Source organism: Panthera tigris, chromosome A3 (assembly GCF_018350195.1).
Source record: "Panthera tigris isolate Pti1 chromosome A3, P.tigris_Pti1_mat1.1, whole genome shotgun sequence".
Classification (NCBI taxonomy): domain Eukaryota; kingdom Metazoa; phylum Chordata; class Mammalia; order Carnivora; family Felidae; genus Panthera; species Panthera tigris.
Genome location: NC_056662.1, coordinates 119,463,823 through 119,489,312, shown reverse-complemented (window position 1 = coordinate 119,489,312; position 25,490 = coordinate 119,463,823).

Below are 25,490 nucleotides of genomic sequence, written 5' to 3'. Positions count from 1 at the left end.
AGCTGCTTTTCCAGAAGAATGCGGAGTTCTCTAGCCAGGAGTTGAAGTCAGGAAAGTGACTCGGTGGCCAGGAAGGACGCTGATAATGCACATCCATTAGCGCATCACAGGAGAGGCATTCAGAAGCCCGGAATTGTCCTCCTCCTCCAGATCCAACAATGGCTTCGGTGGAGGGGCTTGAAGTGGCCTTTCTACAGGCACTCAGCTCAGCCCCTATCTCTGAGCCCCACCCGCTGGTGCCCTGCTTCCATTTCAGGCCCTGCTCAAAGGAATGGAGGTCCGGAGAGCCCACGCCCTGCCCTCAAGTCCCGTTGCCCTGGGAGAGTGACGCCAGGCTTGGGCAGTGCCGGTGCACCATGACCTGATCTGCCACAGCGCCAAGAGACTGCTATTCCGCACACGCACCTGAACCTGGGTGTGCACATGTGGGGGGAGGGACAGGGGGAGGACGTGAGCAGCGCAAGGACATCTGGAAGGTAGTTTGATCTGGTTTTTAAGAAACTGCCTAAATCTTTCTGTCCAGAAGAAAGTGATGCCCTTGGGGCAGCTGAGTGGCTCAGTTGGTTAAGCATCTGGCTTCGGCTCAGGTCATGATCTCAGGGTTTGTGAATTCAAGCCCCGTGACGAGCTCTGTGCTGACAGCTCAGAGCCTGGGGCCTGCTTCGGATTCTGTGTCTCCCTCTCTCTCTGCCCTTCCCCTGCTCACGCTCTGTTCTCTCTCTGTCAAAAATAAACATTAAAGATATTTAAAAGAAAGGAAGGAAGAAAGAAAGAAAAGAAAGTGATGCTCTTCAAAGCATCCCCCTGTAGGGGCGCCTGGGTGGCTCAGTCGTTAAGCGGCCGACTTCGGCTCAGGTCATGATCTCAAGGTCTGTGAGTTCGAGCCCCGCGTCGGACTCTGTGCTGACAGCTCAGAGCCTGGAGCCTGTTTCAGATTCTGTGTCTCCCTCTCTCTGACCCTCCCCCGTTCATGCTCTGTCTCTCTCTGTCTCAAAAATAAATAAACGTTAAAAAAATTAAAAAAAAAAAAAAAGGCATCCCCCTGTCATTCTTGATACCTGTGGTGGGGCCGGGGCTGGGACTTCCTGCAGACCCCTCTGAAAGAACTGCCCCAACACCAGTTTCTAAGTCACCCAAGAAGGCCAGTCTTCTGACTCCAAAGTCACATTTTTTAAAAATGTTTATTTTTGAGAGAGAGACAGAGACAGAGAGAGACAGAGCTCAAGATTGGAAGGGCCAGAGAGAGAGGGAGACACAGAATCCCAAGCAGGCTCCAGGCTCTGAAATGTCAGCTCAGAGCCTGACACGGGGCTCGAACTCCCAAACCGTGATCATGACCTGAGCTGAAGTCAGACGCTTCACCGACTGAGCCACCCAGGCGCCCCTAAAGTCACATTTTTAAAAATGCATCCATTATATTCCTCTTATTTCTCCTTTATATTATAGTTAGTTCTGTATACTGAATTTTTTTCTGGTTGTGGTGGATGTGGGAAGGTTATATTATCTGTGAATTTCAAGGTAGTAAATAAGATCTTACAGAATATTTCCTTTTAGAAGGGAGTTTTGCTGCTGGTGGGAATGTAAAATAATGGAAAATAGTTTGAGGTGCCTCAGAAAGTTAAACATAGAGTTACCATATGACTAAGCAATTCTACTCCCAGGTCTATATCCCAAAACTTAGACATGAATGTCCGTAGCAGCATTATCCATGATAGCTAAAAAGCGGAAACAGCCCAAATGTCCATCAACCGAAAAATGGATAAACAAAATGTGGTATATCCTATACTGTGGAATATTATTTGGCAATCAAAAGAAATAAAGTACTGATAGATGCTACAACACGGATGGATATTTAAAACGTTTTGCTAGGGGGAGGCGCCTGGGTGGCTCAGTCAGTGAAGCGTCCGACTTCAGCTCAGGTCATGATCTTGCAGTTCGTGAGTTCGAGCCCCGCATCGGGCTCTGTGATGACAGCTTAGAGCCTGGAGACTGTTTCAGATTCTGTGTCTCCCTCTCTCTCTCTGCCCCTCCCCTGCTCATGCTCTGTTTCTCTCTCTCAAAAATGAAATAAACATTAAAAAAAAAAAAAAAAGAACAGGCGAATGCATTCAGACAGAAAGTAGACTAGTGGTTGCCTCGAAGGTGTTGGGGAAAATGGGGAGTGACTGCTTATGGATATGGGAGTTCTTTTTGGAGTGACGAAAATCTTCTAAAATTGTGGTGATGATTGCACAGCTCCGTGAATATAATAAAAGCCATTTTACTGTAGACTTTAAATGAATAAATTATGAATTATATCTCAGTGATACTGTTATTTAAAAGGGGATAGTCTTGGGGCGCCTGGGTGGCTGAGTCGGTTAAGCGGCCAACTTCAGCTCAGGTCATGATCTCGCGGTCTGTGAGTTCGAGCCCCGCGTCGGACTCTGTGCTGACAGCTCAGAGCCTGGAGCCTGTTTCGGATTCTGTGTCTCCCTCTCTCTGACCCTCCCCTGTTCATGCTCTGTCTCTCTCTGTCTCAAAAATAAAATAAACGTTAAAAAAAATTAAAAAATAAATAAAAATAAATAAAAGGGGGTAGTCTTTTGAGAGACAAAGATGTGGCTACAGAGAAAGGCATGTATCAAATCTTTCAATGTAACAAAAGAGGAGGGTATCCTGCGGGTGTTAGGCTATGTAAGCCACCCTGACCTACTATCCCTTTGTATAAGAAAAAACACCCAGTCTTTCCTCCTGTGTCTTTGCTGTGTGTCTCCTCACTCAGAACACTTCACTTCTGACATTTCTGATCACTTTTTTTTCCCCACATCAAGGAATTTTCCATAACACCAAGCGGGTGTCCTATAATTTCACTCAATTCCAACACTATCTACCTGGTCAGATCCCACAGGCTAAGGGTCCTTCCCAGAAGCCTTCCCCCACCCCACTCCAGATGCCAATCGCACATTGCAGATACCCTGGTTACCCCCGACTTCTGTCTGATTTGGCTACAAGTCGGAGGTTCCCATGACCCTTTGCTCAGGTTGGATTAATTTGCTAGCGCAGCTCACAGAACTCAGGGAAACACGCATATGGTTTTTTCGAGGATATGACGGAGGATACAGCTGGACAGAGGGCAATAAGTATAAAATAGAATAAGGTCTCTGACTGCCTCTGGGTATTAGGGAAAAAGAACACAATACCACTCGAAACTGAAAAATCAAGTAACGGATGTTTATTTCCGTTTACAGAAATAAAACCCTAAGCAGCAAATTAGCGGGCAAGAGAGGGAGAGAAGTAGTTCACGGTTAATGCCAATATGACTCCTATTGGGAAACCAAGAGACAATATCTGAATCTCTAAATAAAGAAGTAATGAAAGGTCTTACATAATAAGAGTATTCATCAGTGCTAATCACTGAACGATAATATACACCTTGTTCAACACCGCAGAATGAGAAAGAAAACATGGTCCATCTAGTGAAAAATTCTGTTTGGTAAGTATAACATACCGTGTGAATTGAGGTATCGTGTGAAATATAAAGCAATATGACAGGGGCGCCTGGGTGGCTCAGTCAGTTGAGTGTCCAACTTGGGCTCAGGTCATGATCTCGCGGTCTGTGAGTTCAAGCCCCGCGTCGGGCTCTGTGCTGACAGCTCAGAGCCTGGAGCCTGCTTCCGATTCTGTGTGTGTGTGTGTGTGTGTGTGTGTCTCTCTCTCTCTGCCCCTCCCCCGCTCATGCTCTGTCTCTCTCTCTGTCAAAAATAAATAAACATTTAAAAAAAATTTTTTTTAAAAAGCAATATGACAAACTGGGACCCAATAAAGCATATTCATATATGTAAATGGACTTGACTCATCTATAAGGAAAAAATATTTTTAGATAGGTTTAAAAAATCCAGTTGATTGCTATATAAAGGAACATACATGTGGGGTGCCTGGATGGCTCAGTCAGTTAGGCATCTGACTCCTGATTTCAGCTCAAGTCATGATCACAGAGTTCATGAGACCGAGTCCGGGATCGGGCTCTGCACTGACAACATAGAACCTGCTTTGGATTCTCTCTCTTCTCTCTCTGCCTCTCCCGAACTCGGGTGCACACACTCTCTTTGTCTCTCAAAATAAATAAATAAACATTAAACAGGAAGAAAGAAAGAAAGAAAGAAAGAAAGAAAGAAAGAAAGAAAGAAAGAAGAAAGAAAGAGAAAGATCAAACAACAAAAGTGGAGAGGGCATCATTTTGGAAGAAAATTTATAAAAAATTATGGTGTATTCCTAGAAGAAAATACCACTTGAAAAAAGAACAAACCACTGATACAACGACATGGATGAATCTCAAAAACATTACACTGGGTGAAAGAAGTTGGAAGCATTCATGATGTATGGTTCTGTTTGTATCAAGTTCTCCAACAGGCAAAATTCATCTAGGGTGACAGAGGTCCCATGAGTATTGACCCCGGCGATGGCGAGGAGGGCTGGCCAGGAAGACACTTGAGGGAACTTTCTGGAGTCAGGAAAATGTTCTAAGTCCTAACGGGCTGTGGGTTACACACGTGTCTGCGGTTCTCAGAAGCGAGCAAAAGGTATACTCACCGGGTGTACAAGTCATAGTAGGTAAATTATACGTCAATTGGAAAGAGAAGGGACTGGTGGCCGTGTTTGCCCTTAAAGGGTCTCTGGATTCTTTAGCAGCCCCGACTGAGCAGGGCAGGGTTGCCCACACACCTAGCCACCCGAGCAGCACAGGCTGTCTGCGGTGCTCTGGTCCCCAGGGCTGCTGGTGGCCTTGCCTTGAAAGCACCGGCCACCACCGGAGACAGTCATTGAGAGGAAACAATTGTTGCCTTTTCAGCGGAAGCCCGGGGTGGGGGCAAAAAGAAGGTCTGCCAGGCTCTGCTTTTCCCTAACAAAGCCGTGACCTCTTCTCGAGCAGTTGCTGCCTGCATTCTGCAGCCTAAATCGGGAGAGGAGGGGAGGGAGGTTGGAATAAAAGGGGGTAGTCACATCTCCGTCTCTTCCCTCTGCTTTTAAAAAGCTTGAGCTACTGCGAGCAGAAGTGATTTGCTGGGTACCGGGCTGAAGAGGCAGATTTCCCAGATGGAGCTGCCGGGGAGACGAACCCGGGGAGGGGAGAGGCTTTCAAGAGGGCATTGGCCCGGCTGCATCCGCGCAGGCAGGGGAGTCACGGGCCTTTGTGCCCGCGGCCTTCAGCCCATGGCACTCACGGTAAAGTGGCTGGAAGACAAAGGCCCCGGAGCCCCGTGACTTTCTGCCGGAGTATGTTTCAGACACTAATGACGGCCAGACCCCGGTAATGGGATGTGAAGGGTGTGGAGGGGGGAGGCCGGGGCAGGGTGCCTCTCACAAGTTCTCGGGGGGCCTGGGCTCTCTCCTCCACAACCGGCCCCTTCTGCTGCCCTTGCAGGGGCCTACCTGGCCATCTGGAATGACAGGCTCGAACCCCAAGGCCCACATGCGGTCGTCAGGGGTGTGCCCTTCATAGTTGAGGAAGGGACAGGGATGCACGCTGTCCGGTAATCCTGAGATTGGCCGGAGCGTGTGACCCGGAGGGGTCGGTGGGGGCCAGACGCGAGAGGGGCTCCTTCCCACATGAGCACGCAGAAGCCTCTCCCTCAGATTGATGGCATTGAGTGCCTCTAGGTTATAGTAAGGTGCGTCGTGATGTGAAAAGATTCTCATGCTATTATTGCGTGATAAATGGCAGGCCGTAAGTCAGTGTCTGTGGTGTGAGCCCATATTTGCTGTTTTCGAAGAGTGTAGACAAGAAAACTTAAAACTCTGAGGGGAGGGTGCCGCATGTTAGCAATGCTTATCTGGGGAATACGGGGAAGTTTTTCTTTTCTTTTTGCTTGTCTCTACTTGCCAGACTTTCTGAAATAAGCATATAGTCCTTCTGTAAGACAAAATTTTTATTAATCATAAATTTTAGGGGCTTCTGGCTGGCTCAGTCGGTAGAGCATCCAAGTCTTTTTTTTTTTTAATGTTTTAATATTTATTTATTTATTTTTATCTTTTTTTTTTTTAATTTTTTTTTAACGTGTATTTATTTTTGAGACAGAGAGAGACAGAGCATGAACGGGGGAGGGTCAGAGAGAGAGAGAGGGAGACACAGAATCTGAAACAGGATCCAGGCTCTGAGCTGTCAGCACAGAGCCCGATGCGGGGCTTGAACTCACCGACCGCGAGATCATGACCTGAGCCACAGTCGGACGCTTAACTGACTGAGCCACCCAGGCGCCCCATGTTTATTTATTTTTGAGAGAGAGAGAGAGAGAGAGAGAGAGAGAGACTCTTAAGCAGGCTCCACATTCAGCTTGGAGTCAGACATAGGGCTCGATCCCACGACGGTGAGATCCTAGTCTGAACCAAAAATCGAGAGTCGGAGCCAGCCAGGCGCCCCTGAGTTGGCTCTCTTTTAAGATGAGGAGACGGTTTGGAAAGACGGTCTGTTCCCTAACGGGCCGGATGGCAGGCGTGCCCAGAGACGAAAGTGCTGGCAGGCACTGACAAGATGGGTATCAGACACAAAAACGGACTCTCATTCATAGTTCAGGGAATGTAAACTGAAACCAGTTTGCTGGGTTGTAAATCTGGATTTATGTACCCGTCCTGTCAGCATACCTACCTGTCCTTTACCACGGCAATCCCATCTCTGGGATTTGTCCTCAGAAAGTGCACGAATCGGTGCATGGAGATCTATGCAGAGGGGTGTCTGCATTTGTAAGAGGAAAAGATGGAAACAACGTACGTATCCATCAGCTGGGGATTGCTTTAATAGGCCGTGGTGTTTTCGTATGCTGAAGGGACGGCGAGCCTCACGAAGCCGGCGTGGTACCTGTCTCTTCAACATCACATCAGAGCGTGCGTGGCACATCCCTTCCTTTGTTCGAGGAAGGAACAAACGAGTGAACAGACAATAGCTATTTTAGAAGCACGACACTGAGGTCTGCTACTGCAGATGGGCAAAGACAGCCAGTGTATTGCTGAGTGGCAAACACGGGTCTCAAGCCAAGAAGGCGGGCTTTCACTTGCGTTTGTTTAAGTCTGGAAGAATTTCCCTGAAAGCAAAACACAAAGGGCTTGGGAAGGACGCACCGCAGGTATGAACAGTGCTTATTGACAGATGAATTGGATTATAGAGTCTGTTTATTCTTTTTATTTATCTCTTCCGACTCTTCTGTAATGGCCACGTTTCAGTCTTCTACGAAAAAGCACAATGGTGAGTTTTATTTTTTTTAAGTTTATTTATTTATTTATGTAATCTCTGCACCCAACGCGGGGCTCAAACTCACATCCTCCAGAGATCAAGAGACGTGTGCTCCTCTGACTGAGCCAGCCGGGCACCCCACAATGTTAAGTTTTAAAAACAATAATGTGGAAGTGAATTCCTGACCCACAGAATCCTTGACTGTAATAAAATGGTTACTTTGAAGCTGCTAAGTTTGGGGGATTGAGCTGTTACAAGAATCAAAACAGGGGCGCCTGGCTGGCTCAGTCGGAAGAACACGCAACTCTTGATCTCGGGGTCATGAGTTCGAGCCCCAGGATGGGCGTAGAGATTATTAAAAAATAAACAAAGTTTAAAAAAAAAAGAATCAAAACAACGATGATTCGGAAGAGTATTCAGCCTTTATCGCTTATGGTTTCTAAATAAATACTATTCCATGACAGAGACAATTCTACAATTTGTGCAACCAACCAGCCACTGACAGCCACATATATCGTGAGTTTTTACTGTTCATTTATTCACTAAATATGTATTGAGGATCTATTATGTGCCAGGCATGCAGTGAGGTGCTGGATATTGGGAATGCTCTGGTAAACAAAGAGGGTTTGTTCTCGAAGCTTACGCTCCAGTGAGAGACAGACACTTAAGAAAGTAAATGTTCAAATAAATGGATAGTTACAAATTGTGAAACATACTACGGAGGGAAAAAGATAACTCCTAAGAATCTCTAATATGGTGCAACATTTGAAACTTATAAGGATCAAGATAATAGTGATAAACGGTGCCGGGGGCGACACAAGCAATTAACACTGGGAAGAGCCGAGAGCTGTTTAAGGAAAGAAAGATAATCAGAGCGCAAATTCGTCTCTGCAGAGAACAATATTTACATAGTCCTGATGATTTCACTCAATGTAAAATATAAGTTTGGGGGTGATGGAATGGAGGTAGCAGGGTCTGGGGAAGTCAGCAGATGCTTTAAATGGGTAACTCGGAACGGGCGGCGGTAGCATGTTATTTAGGGAAATGGAGTTAACTACCAAACCACACGGTGAAAAGTGGTTATTTCTGAGGAAGTGGAGTGGAGTGTGTTGGGAAAGAGGTGAGCGGTAGACCAGTTGCTTTTCATTCATTCACTTACTCAACACATACTTGCTGAGCTAGTTTGGTGCAAGGCCTTGTTCTAGGCACTAGGGATACAGGAATAAACAAAACAGCTAAAAGATGGAGTTTATATCCAGAAGGGAAGACAATAAATAAAATCCTTACTGTGTTACAGAATAGTAAGTACTATGGGTGGGGGGGTGGGGAGGAAGAGGAGAGAAGGATGGGAGGGGGAAGGAGTTACAATTTCAGATAAGTGGGCCAGAGATGGCATCACTGAGTGACATGTAAGTAGATGAGTGAAGATGGCAAAGGAGACAGCCACGTGGACGTCTGGGAGAAGAGCATACCAGCAGCGGGAAGAGCAGGTGCAAAGGCCCTGGGGTAGGAGTGGTCCTGGTGGGTCTGAAGAACAGTAAGGAGACCTGCGAGGCTGGATTGGAGCGAGCAAAGGAAGAGAGAGGTAGGAAACAAAGTCGGGGAGTTAATTGGCCGCCAGATCAGGGATGGCCTTGTGGGCCACTTAAGAGTTGAATTTTCTTAGTGGCTCAGTCGGTTAAGCATCTGACTCTTGATTTCAGCTCAGGTCATGACCTCATAGTTTGTGAGTTCAAGCCCCGCGTTGGACTCCACGCTGACAGCGAGGAGTCTGCTTAGGATTCTCTCTCTCTCCCCCCGCCATGTCTCTCTGCCCCTCCCCGACTTGCGCATGCAGTCTCTCTATATATATATATGTGTGTGTGTGTGTGTGTGTGTGTGTGTGTGTGTATGTATATATATGGCTCTGATTTAATTTTTAAATGTATTTTAAGGAAATAACTCTGCTAGAGAGTAGATTGGAGGGAGCAAGACTGGAGATGGGGATCCCAACAGGAGACCGCGAAGGCCGTTCAAGTGAATGGATGGGGTGTTGGCAGTGGAGACGGATGGATCGAACCGTTTGGGATCCAGTTGGGATCCAGTTGAGAGGTCTTGTTGATGAACTGGGGTCAAGAACGTAGGCAGTTTTGTCCCCAAGTGTGTGGCTTGAACGGTTAGCTGTGTGCCTTGTACCAAGACAAAGGAGAGAGAGAGTGTTCACATGATATATTGACTCACTGAGTCTCACAGTCCTCCGAGGCCTCTTGGGGGAACCTCTAAAGCCCCGTGGCTGGAACTCACACATTACCCACGGGAATGGAAAATGGTGCCTCTGCTTTGGGAAGCGGTTTAGCAGTTCCTCAAAAAGTGAAACGTAATTCCATTCCTGGGTGTCTCTCCGGGAGAACTGAAAATGTATTCACCCAAAAACGTGTACACAAATATCCATAGCAACACTCTTCATAATCGCCCCCAAATGGAAATAACCCAAATGTCCATCCATGAATGAATGGATCACCAAAATATGGCGGTATAAAGTGACATTTTATGTGAACACAAAAAGGAATGAAGCGCTGACTCACGCTACAACACGGATGAGCCTCGGAAACAGGCTCAGTGGAAGACGTCAGAGGCAGAAGGCCGTGTATTGTGTGATTCCGTTTATAGGAAACGTCAGCACCGGCAAATTCACAGAGACAGAAAGTCAACTCATGGTGGCCTAGAAGCTGGGGAGAGAGGGGAATGGGTAGGGACTGCTTGTGGGTTGGGGTTTCTTTTGGGGGTGATAAAAATGTTCCAGAATTATCCAGTGGTTATAGTTGCACACCCTTGTAAATATACTAAAAGCCACTGAAATACGCACTTCAAAATGGCGAATTTTATGGCATGTGAATTATATTAAAAAAAAAAAAAAGACAGTTGGCTGAATGGGACTGGGGCCATTGGGAGGTTGGGACTGAAGACCTAACAGAGGGAGAATCAGCACAGAGAGGACATTTGCAACCACGGGAACTGAGAGGTGCACCAACAGAGCACATAGTGGGGAGAAGCGGTGGGAGCCTGGTGCCCCATTTAGAGCCCCATTTAGAGCGTGCGTGGCAGAGAAGGGGCCCATTAGAGACCCAGAAGGGGAGGCCAGAGAGGGGGCAAATCAGGAGCCTGTGGAGCCACAGGCTGCAGAAGTCATTTTAGATGGTGCTATTTCAAAATACGGTCCACCAAGCAGGGATGCCCAGGTAAGAGTCTCCACCTGTTTCTCTAGGATAAATCCTAGAGGCAGAACGAGGTCAAACGACGTGGGCCCTTGTAATTCCGAGAGTTCTTGTAATTCTTCCTCTCATCAATGTTGAGTGAAACATTAGTAATGGACAAAACCTATTTCTGTTCTGGATCGGGGAGTGAGAGAACCAGGGTGCCCGCCAAGTAGAGAGAGGACCAGAGCCGGCTCAGGGGCCTGGGAGAACAAGGCGAGGTTTGGGTTGCTGGCCATGACCTGGCCCAGAGGGCAAGTACCAGAGTAACTCGTAGACCTTGGGAACCTTGGGGGCGAGGTGATTTGTACTGTGGGAACAGAGCCCATCTGAGAGCCCAGGAGAAGGAACAAAGTAGAAGGGGGCACACAGTACAGGGCAAGAATCCTCATCCTGAAATCCCGGGTGGTCACTAAGCCTCTGTGTGACCGTGGATCAGTCACTTGACCATCCTGGGCTTCAGATAACTGTCAAATCTGAGTTCTGACCAGGCATTTCTGGCCACAATCCTATGCCCTTCAGAAATCTGTATTTCCTTTTTGAGAAGAAGGACAAATCTTCCTTTTCACCCCAATCACCAAAATCAAGACCATTTTTCCTTCAGAGATTTTACTCTTGCAGTGGTTTTTCCGTTCTCTATAGGGGGTCAGGAGGTCACTGATTTTGAGCAAGCTCTATTCGGAGCAGCTCAGTCCAATTCAGCAAATTCAGTTTACTGCGTGTCCCAGATGCAAAGCCACCACCATCATTCGCCGGGATGGTCAGTCTCCCTGCTGCCACCTGGTGCCTGTACAGACTATTCTCAGTGCAGCAACTCACGCGGAGCAGAAGGCAGAGTCTACAAGAGCCAGCCCACGGGATCTGGGGGATCTTGCACCCCTACAGGACCCACACCTCACACACACACACTCCCGGCTGAGCAAACACATTCCCACCTGAACACACTGCCTCAGGGCCTTTGCTCTGCCTTCTCCCAGAGGGCCACTAGTCTAGCTCCCTTATTTTATTAAGGTCTCTGCTCAAAATCAACCTCCTGGGGTATTTCCCCGATCTCTTTGTACAAAACAGTACCCCAGCCTATCGCTGTCAATCCCCTTCTCTTGCTTGTTTTCCTTCAGAGCACTCAGCACCACCTTCACATGGAGTGCTTCTCTGTGCCCCCAGCCACCACCAGACTTGTGAGTTTCCCGAGCACCTGGTCTGTTGCTTCCCCAGTACCCGGAGCAGTGCCTGTGGAGACGAGGCAGTTGGTGCATGTTGGGGGAGAATGAATGAACCTGCCCACAAGCCCCAGCCACGCACAAGTCAGTACCGCCTGCTTTTTTGAATGGACACCCAAATAAAAACACAGGTTTCTAAATAAGCCCTTGACTCTTTTTGCAAGGCTTAGAATCTCTCCAGGCCTGGGTTTTGCTGTGTAAATCTGAAGGTTAGCAAGCTGGGGACAAGCTCCAGGAAGGTAGAGCTTGAGTCCTATTAGCAGAGAAGACACTCGGAGGGGCTCAGCACTCAATAAATGACTGGTTCAGAGGAGGTGCTGGGCCAGTGGAACAGGTTGTGTTCTTCGCACAAAAGAAAAAACAAAAAGAGAGAGAGAGAGAGAGATACTTTTGCCCCCAATCTGGGGAACTGAGATCTAGGTGTGGGGGGAAATGAGATTGATTCCTCTCATCAGAAAGGTCCCCAGGCACGTAACTAAGCCTGCACGTTAAAGTGTTTAGAAGAAACTTGGTCTGATGGGTATTGAGGAGGGCACCTGTTGGGATGAGCACTGGGTGTTGTATGGAAACCAATTTGACAATAAATTTCATATTTAAAAAAAGAAGAAACGGTCTAGCGGTTACAATCCCCAACAGTAGGGCAGCCCTGCCCTCTGGTGGCCACTTAGTGCAGTGCCACCCCGGAAAAGCTTAGACAACCATTGGGGGAATTTTTTTTCGTCGTAGAAGTTGCCGGACTCCCTTGTAGACAACCGAGAAGCCCAAAAGTAAGGGAATAAAAATCACGTACCCTTAACACCTCTGGTGCCACTGGAGTTTCCAGTCCTGCCTGTTTCATACCTAGTTCATTCCTTCAATCAAGTATTTCACGGCACTTAACCTCCCGGCTGTAATCACTCTATTTTTTATCTTGATATGCTCACTTCTATCGTAACCTGTGTTGCCGCACGGCCTTCATAAAGATCACTGCAGATGGCTAGATGGAAGCCCACTGAGTTAATGTCCTCAGCCATTGGTCCAGTATGTGGGTGGCTTCTTCTTCAAAGCAGGGTGAGGCATATGAGAAGCTTTTAGTGTCTTCGTCACAAGAGTGAGGTCCCACTGGCTGAGCGGCCTCAAATGCCACCCATGTGGGTTTTGACTGTCTCCAGGTCCTCAGTCCTGAATGGGTGCTCTATCTAGACCCAAAGTGAGGGCACACAACTGCCGTCCAAATACCTGCCTTCGCTCAACGACTGCCACCTGCTGGCATTATTCTAAAGGCTGGGGGTGCAGCTCTGGAAAAGGCAGGCAGAACCCTGTGCCTCCTGGAGAACGGTTCTGTGGGAAGGGGGTGGGGAACACATCATCACAAGAATAACTCTAACCCCGCTGTCATACATGAAAGTATATAACAACTGTCCCTACTTAATATGACTTCATCAGAGGGGTCCACATCCCTGGGGAGGTCTTTATTAAGCTCAGAACTCATGGATATACAGTAATCAGGCTGGGGCCAGGCAGAGGGAGGAAGTGGGGAGAGGGACGGCCAGGCCAGATCTCCCAGGAGTCTGTAAGCCGGTGAGCAAGTGTGGGGTTTCTCCCGGGGCTACAGGAAGTCACTGCCGGGTTTTGAGTGTTTTGAGCAAAAGACTGGCCTTTTAGAAAGATCCCCTGTAACAAGCATAACCAGTTCGAAAGTGTAACTGAAGACAAGAATCTATTCATAAGAATAGCACAAAGAAGAAACTATTTAGAAAATCATTTATCAAGAAAGATGTAATACGGATCTACAGAAAAGCTGCGAACTTTCTTGAGAGAAAAGACTTGATTGAATGGAAAGACACATTTTGTCTGGAATAAAGGACAGTATTGTGAAAACATAATGTTTTCTTAAATCTGCCTATATGGGTGCCACATGCATGTAATATAACTTGGATCCTAGGGCCCCTGTTTTACACTTTTCCGACTTCCGGTACTTTCCCTCCACAACACGTATGACAGTGCGATTAGATTATTTTCGTAGATATGTGTTTCGGCTGCCTACCCGTTACGTTGGTAAAAAGAACACTAAAATTCATCTGGAAAGTGCACGGGTGAAAATAGCCAGTAGATTTCTTTAAAAAAAATCTTACCAGGTAATAAAATATGTTATAAGGCTGGAGTAAATAAAGCAGCTTGGCACACATAAATACAAAAATTGGCAGAATAGAACAATATTAAAACAACAATAGAACACAATAGAGAGACCAGAAATGGACCCTGACTCTATGAGGAAATTTAGAACATCATAAAGGTGATACTACATCAGTGGGGGAAAGGATTCTTCAGTAAGTAGCACCGGGAAAATGGCTTGCCATTTCGAAAACACTTAAATGTGGATCCATACCTTTCTCTGCACCCAAATAAATTGCGGCTGGATCAAAATTTTAAATGTAAAAACTGAACCGTGAAAGCATGAGAAGAAAGCATGCATATATTTCTCTCGAGCCCCGTAGAAAGGACAAGCAAGACGACACATAGCAGAGAAAAGAGATTCGTGTGGATAACATATTAAAAGCTCAGCCTAACTCAGAATTTAAAAAATAGAAATTAAAAAAGGAAGTTACTATTTTTTCTGAGGCGCTTGGGTGGCCCAGTCGGTTAAGCGTCCGACTTCAGCTCAGGTCATGATCTCCAGGTTTGTGAGTTCAAGCCCCGCGTCGGGCTCTGTGCTCACAGCTCAGGGTCTGGAACTTGCTTCGGAGTCTGTGTCTCCCTCTCTCTCTGCCCCTTCCCTGCTTGCGTTCTTTCTCTCTATGTCTCTCAAAAATAAACAAACGTTAAAAAAATTTTTTTTTCAAAAAAAATGCAAGGTGCAAAAAAACAGGCAGGTGCAGAAGTCTGAATTGTTTGTTTTTTGAGGTCGCACACCCACACATCTAATTATCTATATCGTTATGTATACACACGTAGATGAAAGCATGTATATGCTTTGGAAAAATTTGGAAGGATACACATGAAACTGATGGCCTCTGGGAAGTAGGCCTGGAGTTCGGGGGAGGGGGGGAGGGGGGCGTCTATCTTTCACTTTCTACCACCTTATAAACTCCTCCACCATCTGAATTTTCACACTGAGCATGTATTACCTCCGCAATAGTACCAAAATTGTGGCTGCTGTTGTTGTTTTAAGATCCCCAGGCTGCCATGCAATGAACTGGCCACGGGGGCCACGGGGGCCTGTGGAGAGACGTTTGGCCATCCAGAGAGGGCACGCCGGTGGCAGGGATGGCCGTGGTGCTGAGAGATAGGTGGATTGCAGACTTACCTAAAAGGCAATGCTGACAGGCCGGTGAGAGTGGGGTCGTTCTGAGCCCCCACAGACATTCTGCCACCCCTCAGTTCTGCCCTATGACAAATGTCATTCCCCCTCCCCCCCACACACACACACAACACCGGACTAAAAGCTCTGTGAGGACAGAGACCATGACTGTTATGTTCTCCACTGCAGGACCCAGGAGGCCAGTGGCCACCAACACTGGCTTTAAGAGCTCAGGGCCTAAGTGGGAGACACCCCCTCCACCCCCAGGGAAAGCAGGGAAAGGGTTTGAGCCGGTTCTGCCCACCAACCCCAATGACTCACACACACACACACACACTTTCATGAGTACAAGCCTCGGCACCCGGTAGGAGCCTGCTTGGCACCCGCTGGATAAGTATTTGAATGGATACCACCTATTTCCGATCCAGAAGGCTGTGCCAGCAAATATACCCCCTACCCCCTACCCCCCACCATTCGCTGCCCCCATGCCTGAACCCTGCTTCCTGCCCAGCACAGATTCTCCTGGCTGGGTGGACTTGGTCCAGGAGAAGGCTGCCCAGACTCCTACCTGCATTCCTGAGCCCTGGCCCCACACTCCTTGCCCCGCTCAGGCCCCCAATCCACTGAGCAGGGAGCCACAGATTTGTCCCAGAACCCCCAGGAAAGTCGGGGTGGTGTCTCTGAGGAGGCAACATCTGAGCTGGGCCTTGAAGCACGAAGAGGAACGCGTTCCCACCAGATACAAAGGAGAAAAGAGGATGTAGGTGTATATGGGAGCCAGCGAGCCGCTGCAGGGAGGGCTGAGGGCCTGGCCGGGCTGCAGTAGAGGCAGCCAGCTTGGGAAATACTCAAGGGGGTCACACTCATAATGGCCACCTCATGCCTCGATGGGCCTCTGTGCCCCGCTGTGCCCCGCTGTGCCCCCTGCACGTGCTGCTTCTCACATAGCTGTGCGTGGGGTGCGTCTTCTCTCCCAGACTCTGAGGTCCTCAAGAGAGGACCTCGGGTTTCATCTCTGTGCCCAGAGTGCCCGGCACAACCTAGGGCACAATGCTCAACGAATGTTTGTTGACCTGAGAAAAAGGGGGGGGGATATTTGTAATTGTGGCAATCACCCAACTGTAGACATAGGTCAGAACTCCATGGGTTGTAGATGAGTTGGTGGACGTTATTGCTTGTGAATTACAGCCCAGCGTTGGGTACGAAGCGGAGCAGACGGCGCATCTGTCTTTGCAGGTCACCAGACACTTTCACTTCACTCATCCTGTGTCGCCCCAGCAGCAGCCCCATTTCACAGATGGAGAAACTGAGGTGTCAGTGGCTTGCCCGTGTCCCACAGTGGCCAACCTGGGCCCCACCCTCAGAGCTTGGTGCTCACAGGATATGAGTCTAACGGACATTTTTAGAGGATGTGGTCCAGTAGAGGTTATAGAAATTCAATGTGCAGAGGTTATGGCTCCTTCTGCGGGTGCCAGTGGGCCCCCTTCTAAAATCTGGGGGGCGGGGAGGGGGCGCCTGGGTGGCTCAGTCAGTCAAGCGTCTGACTCTTGATTTCGCCTCAGGTCATGATCTCACAGTTTGAGAATTCGAGCCCCGCAACGGTCTCTGTGCTGACAGCTCAGAGCCTGAGGCCTGCTTCGGATTCTGTGTCTCCCTCTCTCTCTGCCCTTCCCCTGCTCATGCTCTGTCTCTCTCTCTCTGTCAAAAATAAACATTAAAGATATTTAAAAGAAAGGAAGGAAGAAAGAAAGAAAAGAAAGTGATGCTCTTCAAAGCATCCCCCTGTAGGGGCGCCTGGGTGGCTCAGTCGGTTAAGCGGCCGACTTCGGCTCAGGTCATGATCTCGCGGTCCGTGGGTTCGAGCCCTGCGTCGGGCTCTGTGCTGACAGCTCAGGGCCTGGAGCCTGTTTCAGATTCTGTGTCTTCCTCTCTCTGACCCTCCCCCATTCATGCTTTGTCTCTCTCTGTCTCAAAAATCAATAAACGTTAAAAAAAAATTTTTTTTAAATAAAAAAACAAGACAGAATACTTGGGACATATTTGTACAAAACAAGATGTATTAAACAAGAGACACATATGCTAAAAAATTATCCATTGTTTACCTAAAATTCAAATTAAACCGGGCTTAATGCATCATGTCCTGCATTTTATCTGGCAATCTCGAATGCATAAAAAATTAAGCTAATAAAATGTAAAACTAAAATGATAAAACAAAGCGATAAAATAAAATATAAAAAATAAAGTAAAATAAGATAAAATTTAAAGCTGATACGAAATAAAACATAAAATTTAGAGAACGAAAATAAAATAAACTAGATATAATATAAACATTACAAAATAAAGGTAAAAAAATAAAATGTAATATAAATTTGTTTAAAACTTTTTTTTACATTTATTTTTGAGAGCGAGAGACAGAGCGTGAGCAGGGGAGGGACAGAGAGAGAGAGAGGGAGACACAGAATCCCAAGCCGGCTCCAGGCTGTGAGCTGTCAGCGCAGAGCTCGACATGGAACTTGAACTCACAGACTGAGAGATCATGACCTGAGCTGAAGTCAGATGCCTAACTGACTGAGCCACCCAGGTGCCCCTAAATCTGTTTGTTTAATAGGCAGGTGGAGGCCTGTGTGATCCCTGGTGCCTTAACCGTCCAGCAGGTTGATGGTGGCCCAGTGCCACCCTGCCTGGCCCTTCAAGCCCCCACCTGTGTCTCCACACAGCTCACCCAGCTCTCCTGGGTGCCTCCCGGGAAAATAGGGACCTCTCGCTCAGAGTCCTCCCTACCAGGTGGCTGAAGGATGCAGCATTTTCTCCACTGGTTTTTAATTTTTTTTAATGTTTATTTAATTTTGAGACAGAGAAAGAGAAAGACATAGCATCAGCAGGGGAGGGGCAGAGAGAAAGGGAGATACGGAATCCAAAGCAGGTTCCAGGCTCTGAGCCATCAGCACAGAGCCCAATGCAGGGCTTGAACCCCTGAACCATAAAAGCATGACCTGAGCCGAAGTCATACACTCAATCGACGGAACAACCCAGGCGCCCCTCTCCACCATTTTTTAACCGAACCCAGTGTGTTCTAGAAAAGGCTGTCTGCAGCTCTGGAAGGAGCCCCAAGGGAGTGAGCAAATACTGCTCTGTTTTCAGGAAGGTTGCACCCCGCCTCCTGGCCTCTGCTGTCTTGTCTTGCTTGGGAGAAGGTCAGGTCGTGGAGGGCACCTGTGTCTGTAAGTTCCCAGGACACCTGCCAAGGCCCCCATGGGAGGGTAATGCCAGTGACAGTTCCCCCAGCTGAACTTTGCCGCCCACATTCTGCGACCCCAATGCCAGGTGACATTCTGCAGCTGGAAACAGGCTGGGGGACCCTGGTCTTTTTTTCCAACAAATCTGAACGCTGAAAGGCACAGCAGAGGATTTTTGTTCGCTTGGGAAAAAGCCAATCTGTACCTTAGAAAGGAAGAGCAATAATAAAGTTATCATAATATGAAATTAATCCTACCTAATACAGCCATAAATCTCCAAAACCTTACACCCAGTGGCCCCACTCCTTGGGCGTTGATCCTATTGAAATAATTATGTGCATAATAATGTTCATTTGGCATTGTTGACAGTGTTTGAAATTTGGAAACAGTTGAAAACCTAGGAAGGGAGAAGTATTCATTCAGTAAAGATTGACAGCCACGAGATGTAATGCTGGGCCGTCTTTCCATGATTATTTCCAGTGCTGTAGAAACATGGGGAAACGTTCACAACATCATGTCCATGAAAAGCGGTTGACACGAAATGGTCCCTACTCACGGATCACAGATCCTTCAAAATTCCTTTTTTTTTTTAATTGACCTTTTACGCAGATAATTGTGGATTCACATGCAGTTGTAAGAGATAATACAGAGGGGCACCTGGGTGGCTCAGTCGGTTAAGCGTCCGGCTTCGGCTCAGGTCATGTTCTCAGAGTTCGTGAGCTTGAGCCCCGTGTCGGGCTCTGAGCTGTCAGATTAAAAAACTAATTAAAAATTAATTTTAAAAATTAAAAAAAAAAAGAATACAGAGAGAGACAGTTTTACACAGTTTCCCTCATGGTAACATCTTGCAAAACGAGCGTGTTGACAGTGATAGAGACTCCACTGACCTCGTTCAGATTTCTCCAGTTTTACAGTCATGTGTGCGTGTGTGTTCAGTTCTATACAATTTTATCACACAGGGATGGTTTTTTATGTTATTTTTATTTTTTTTAATGTTTATTTTTGAGAGAGAGAGAGCACGAACAAGGGAGGGGCAGAGAGAGAGAATTTTTTTTTTTATTTTTCTTAACGTTTATTTATTTTTGAGACAGAGAGAGACAGAGCATGAATGTGGGGAGGGTCAGAGAGAGAGGGAGACACAGAATCTGAAACAGGCTCCAGGCTCTGAGCTGTCAGCACAGAGCCCGACTCGGGGCTTGAACTCATGGACCGTGAGATCATGACCTGAGCCGAAGTCGGCCGCTTAACCGACTGAGCCACCCAGGCGCCCCAGACAGAATTTGAAGCAGGCTCCAGGCTCCAAGCCGTCAGCACAGAGCCTGATGCAGGGCCCAAACTCCCGAACCGCGGCATCATGACCTGAGCGCAAGTCGGACGCTTAACCAACTGAGCCACTCAGGTGCCCCAGGGATGTTTTGTTTTTTTGTTTTTTTAAAGAACACTTGAATATGTAGAAACATGTTAAGGTGGTGGGATTTGGAGAGGTTTTCCTTAACGTTTCTCTTTAATGTGGCCGCGTTACGTTATCCATGAACAGAGAAGGAGAGGTTGGACAGGACAAGGCAGGTGACGAGCAGAGGGAGGCCTGGCCAGTACTCAGGAGGCTGAGTACTGAGAGGTCATCATCCAGGCCCTGAGCACAGTCAACTCACCATCCTTGCCAGAGGAGCCCGGGGTGGGGGGGCTGGGTGTCTCCCACGGCCTCCTTACCACTCACAGCCCACCACTGCCAAAAAGGGAAATCTCCCCACCAAGCGGGAGATATGACATGAGGCTTCCCAAATGTCTGCAGCCAAAGAGGCCTGGACTCTGGAATTGGACGGGCAGGCTCAAGACCGGCTCCCAAGGGGCAGCCGGAGGCAAACAGGATCTGATAGCAAAGGAGCCAATAAAGCAATGCCCACGGGGCCTCCTCTGGCTGCTCCTGAGAAAGTCGTCTGACTGAGGCTTTCCCTCCAGCGGGATCCCCCAAGGTCAGGGGCAGGGGAAGGGAGGTGCCTCCCCAGACTTCGCAGAGCCTCCTTCCCAGGGGACCCCCTTCCAGATGTGCCCTGCGCCGCTGTGCAAAAGGGCTCCGGTTCCCACACTGCCCTCTCCACAGGGAAGAGAAACTGTGAGCTGTTTCTGAAGGGGTTTTCACTTGAGACGTTTTGTAATTTTTTTTTTTAATGCGTATTTATTTTTCAGAGAGGGAGAAAGAGAGAGAGTGAGTGGGTGAGGGGCAGAGAGAGAGGGAGACAGAGGATCCAAAGCAGGGCTTGGACTCACGAACCACAAGATCATGAGCTGAGCTGAAGTCAGACATTTCACCCACGGAGCCACTCAGGTGCCCCAAGACGATGCTTTGTATTTTAACGCTGCCTCGTGAAATGCCTTGTGACAGCTCGGAGATCACAGTTGCCCAGAAGATCCTTGACTTGGTGGTTAGCCTTGCTGTCTGCTTATCCCAGGACGCCGCTTGCCTTCTGTGAACCCTACCCTGCTCCCTTAAGGCGGGGGATGGCAAATATTTCCTGAGAAGGGCCAGACAGTAAATTAAGGTTTGTGTAGCATCTCTGTCACAGCTAGCATGGTGGTGATCCCACTAAATTTTATTTATCGGGGCACCTGGGTGGCTCAGTTGGTTAAGCATCCGACCAGATCAGGTCATGATCTCACTGTTCGTGGGTTCAAGCCCTACATCGGGCTCTCTGCTGTCAGCGCAGACCCTGCTTTGGATCTTCTGTCCCCCTCTCTCGCTGCCCCTCCCCTGCGTGCATGCATTCTCTCTCTCAAAAATAAACATTAAAAAAATAAATAGGTTTTAGTTATCAATATTTGTTGTGGATTAAATTTCGTCCCCCAGGAAGATTGTTTGAAGTGCTAACCCTCAGTACCTGTGAGTGTAAGCTGAGTTGGAAATGAGATCTTTGCAGATGATCAAGGCAAGACGAGGTCCTCAGGGTGTCCCCTAATCCAATATGACTGGTGTCCTTCTGAGAAGTGGGAAATGTGGACACAGACACACAGAGAGAGAACACCATATGAAGACACAGACACGGAGGGAAGGCAGCCATGTGGGGACGAAGGCACAAGCCAAGGAAATCCTGGGGACACCAGAAGTAGGAAGAGGCAAGGGAGGATCCTCCCTTGAGGCATCAGGGGGAGCACAGCGCTGCCAGTGCCTTGGCCTTGGCCTTCCTAACGTCCAGAACTGTGAGGCAAGAAACTGTAGTTCTAAGCCACCCAGTTTGTGGCCTCTCTTACAGCAGCCCCAGGAAACTAATGCAACACTGGATTGGAATTTTGTATAGTGTTCACCCGAACCACATAGATCTTGGTATCGTTTGTCAACCACACCAAGCAGCCTTGGGATTCAGCACATACACGTAGGCTGCTGAGAGCCTCTCCTCCAGTGAGCGCACCTCCCCACCACCCGTTCCTCTGAGAGAGCTGGCCGCACCCTTCGCTGAGAAAAGATGGGCTTCAGCCCCCTATGAGCCATTCCCATCAGAGCTCACTGGCCTGGGGTGACCCCGCCCCATCCAAGTGGGCAGCCAGAACCTACCCGAGAAAGCTGGTGTGGAGGGAGAGACCGGACTCAGCCAGGTCTGGTGCCTAGACTGGGAGGCTGGAAAAGCGGGGCCACGGGGCCTTTAAAAGGGCCTTGAGAGGCACGTATAAATGGGCATCCAGAGGCAAGGGAAGGGACAGATAAGCTAGAAGGCAGCAGGCAGAGTGCACATGGCCCCGGAGAAGAAGAAATGCCTGAGAAAGCCGCTGCCTGGCGTCCTTCCTCGCTGAGACAACGGCTCTGCTTCCTGCGGCTGGGTGCCTGAATGCTCTGACCATCTAGTCCAAGTCCCCCTGATGTAAATAGCTTAGGTGGGCTTCTGGGCCTTGTTGCTGCCCTGGGACAAGTTCGCAGGGAAGGCAGGATGGGCCCAGCCCAAGGCAAGTCCTCAAGGCATCTTCCTCCATCCAAAGAGGTCCCACGTACCTTCCGGGACTTACTTCTGCCCAGGGAAGGCATCTGGGATGCCTTCTGGAAAGCAAGGATCCCCCAGAACAGAGGGACGGAGCTGGGCTGGGATTCCAGCAATTTCACTGATAGCTGCAATGGGTCAAAGACTAACACCATACTGTGGATCTTATGTACTGGGTGCTGGTGTATATACTCTATCGAACACCCCATGTACGCGTCTTAATCATCACAACAACCCAGGGAAGGAGACTTCAATTGTTCCCGTTTTACAGGCGAGGGAACTGAGTGTTTGAAGGCGTTACACAGCTAGTAAAGAGCAAGTATTCCTTCTCTGGTCTGTCTGCTTTTCTGGCTTTGCCACACTGTACTGTTACCATAATTAAGACCCATATTTCTAGGTTTGATTCCTCCGGCTGCTGTAGCCTTGAAATGTGAGTCAAGCAGTTGCAGAATAGGCGTATCAGTTCTGTATTCTGACTGTTCCAAGAGCTAAGCAGTCTCATCGAGGGCTGAGAGTCAGCCACTAGTAATTTCTAGTGCCCTCTGTTGTGTTCCCGTCATCTCGAACAGACTGTGCTCTTCCATACGGACCCTCTGCCTACTTCGTTGTGAACTTTATCCTGAAAATCACGTGCGACGGCATCTGGTTGCTATTGGTTTTGGTTGACCAGCCCCTGGCAACCCCATTTCCTTCTGGAAGCAGATTCTATTCCATCCCCTTCAACCATATCACTCTGGCGCGGCCACTCAGCGTACCCGGCTTCCTTGGTCGCAGCGACCGTCCCTGTAATGAGTGAGATGGGAGGCCATCGGGAGAATTCCCCTGGCGCTGTGAGCTACAAGCACCTGAATTCGGAGTGGCCAGTGACCACCTTTACCCTATCTGGAATCAGTCTGTTTACAGAAGGGAGCCAGGCAGAGTCAAACAAAAGATAGAAGTGGAAAGAGTGCGAGAGACAGAAAATCGAGAAGGAGAGAGAAAGCAAATGAGAGAGACAAAAACAGAGAGAGACCGGAGGCACCAACCCTGACGCCTGTTCAATTCTGTGACCAATCCCATATCCTTCCTAACTCCGAGCGGGTCTGTTTCCTTTTTGTTAAGTGTGTGGTTCTGTAATATGTCACCATGAAAACTCACTCCAAGGAGCTCAAGGGATGCAGGATGAACTGACCAGAAAGTTTCTCTCATGCTGAGAAGACAGAGGGTCCCGGACTCCTGAGGGAAAGTGAAGTCAGCCCCTATAGTGCCACCCCAGTGCCTCGTCTGCCTACTCCGCCCTTTGGACGTAGATGATATGTTCTACACAGGCGGACTCTGAGGCTCAGGGCGTCCATCAGACCTTCCTATTATGGGCTGCGGCCATACAGAAATCCCAGCGGCAGTTCTTGGGACCCCCTCTCTCTGGTAAACCCCACACCAACCCAAGCATCATCCCTCAACCCTCCGCACCTATTCCAAGCTCTGCCGAGCCCCCTTCCATCAGCCAGACAGGACTCTGTGTTTCCCCTGACACCTCTGGAGACCTAGCCCATGCCACTGCTGTCCCTCCCCAGGCCCCACCCCAAGTGGGCTTTCCTCCCTACCTACGCCATCGCCAAGGATCTAGATATTCTCGCTTCTAAGTCACTCAATCAGCATTGCGTCCTGCCTCAGGCTTGCCCACAGGCCTCGTGCCTCCTCTGCCCAGGGTTCTCAGGGCCTGAGAGAGGCCTTGCCGAATGCAGGGCAGGCTGGCTCCCCACCCTGAGTGACTCTGGTTTGGACAGCACGTGGTGTGGAAGGGGGCCCAGTGCGCACTGTCTGGTCCCATAATGAAGGCGGGGTAAGGCCTCCCGAAGGTGGAGAGTGCCAGCTGGTGGCCACGTCTTCGGAAAAGCCTCTGCTCACAAACAGCATGCACGTCATGGTCCATCTTTATTTAAAAAACAAATAAATATATACACACACACACATACATACAGAGTTTGAGAGTTGCTTAGAGTTGTGTACATATATTTGTATACAGAAAAGCACACATTTACATATGTATATATAATAGAATATATATTACATATAAGTAAAAATCTAGAAGTAAATATACTAAAATGCCAATGACGGTGGGAATCTTAAAAATAAATGTTTTAAAAATAAAAACTTTATTGAGGTATAATTTACATACAATAAACCGTACCTATTTTAAGAGTACAGTTCGATCAGTTTTGACAAAAATATACACCCAGGTAACCGCTGTGATATTTTTATTTTTTCCTTTGTGCCTTTCTTTGATTTCTAATTTTTTTAATTCAGTGGGACAAGTGTGACTTGAGGAATTGGATAACGCATGTACTGAAGGGTGGGGTGGAACCTGTCTCTGATCTTGCACTCTAGCAGAGGCTGGCCCCTTTGACCAGGTTGACCAGGGGTTTCAACAACCCTCACCTCATGTGGCTTCCTACAGTCACGCTCTGAGGACCTTGCTAAAGCAGAAAGTTAACCCATTTTGCAGGTGAATAAACTGCAGCTCAGAGAGGTCAAGTACCCTGCCCACTAAGTGTACAGTTAGAACCAACAGGGAATAGTCTTGGACCCCAAGTCCAATGCCTTTTCCATATGCCATACTCAACAAAAGACCACACCACCAGGTGGGGGGAGCCCGACCAAACTTTCCTAGGCCTTTGGGGGTCCCTGGCTCCTCAGAGCTGCAGGGAATGAGGCCAGCAGCCTGTTCAGGCATAGCTGCCCCCTCCCGCTGGCCACAGGAGGTGAATGGTGAATCCGGCCCAGACCTCCTGGATCCTGCTCCTTCCAGGATCCTATAAACACCTCACTCAAACTCAAAAGGGGTGAGCACCAGCCAGCAGGACCCACTTCTTGCCCTTGTCCCAAACTCCCCTCCGTGGCAAGCCAGGACAGAGAGAGCAGCACCCCTGGTCCCCCACAACACACACATTTCTTCTCCACTTCCAGAAGGAATCCCTTCACAGCTGAGTCCCTTGGGGCTACAAACCCAGAAGTCCTCAGGGCCCTCCTTCTGGCTCAGTTAACCTAGAAGCCCAGGTATGGAGGATTTACGTGGAGGAAAATGCACATAAACAGGGGGACCTCACAGCCTCAGTCTACCAAGGCAGGAGGCTGTGGGCCCTGGTGACCTTGTACACATCTCAAACCTGTGTCCATTCCTGGACCTACCAAACACACACACACACACACACACACGTATACGCAGCATTTTTTTTGTGCTTCTGTATAGCCCAGCCCAGCCCTTGGTGCTGACCATTTACACAACATCCTTGTAATTTCCACAATAATCTCATTATCACCCCCATTTCCCTAAGTGAGGAAACAGAGGCTCAGAGCAGTGAAATCACCTTCC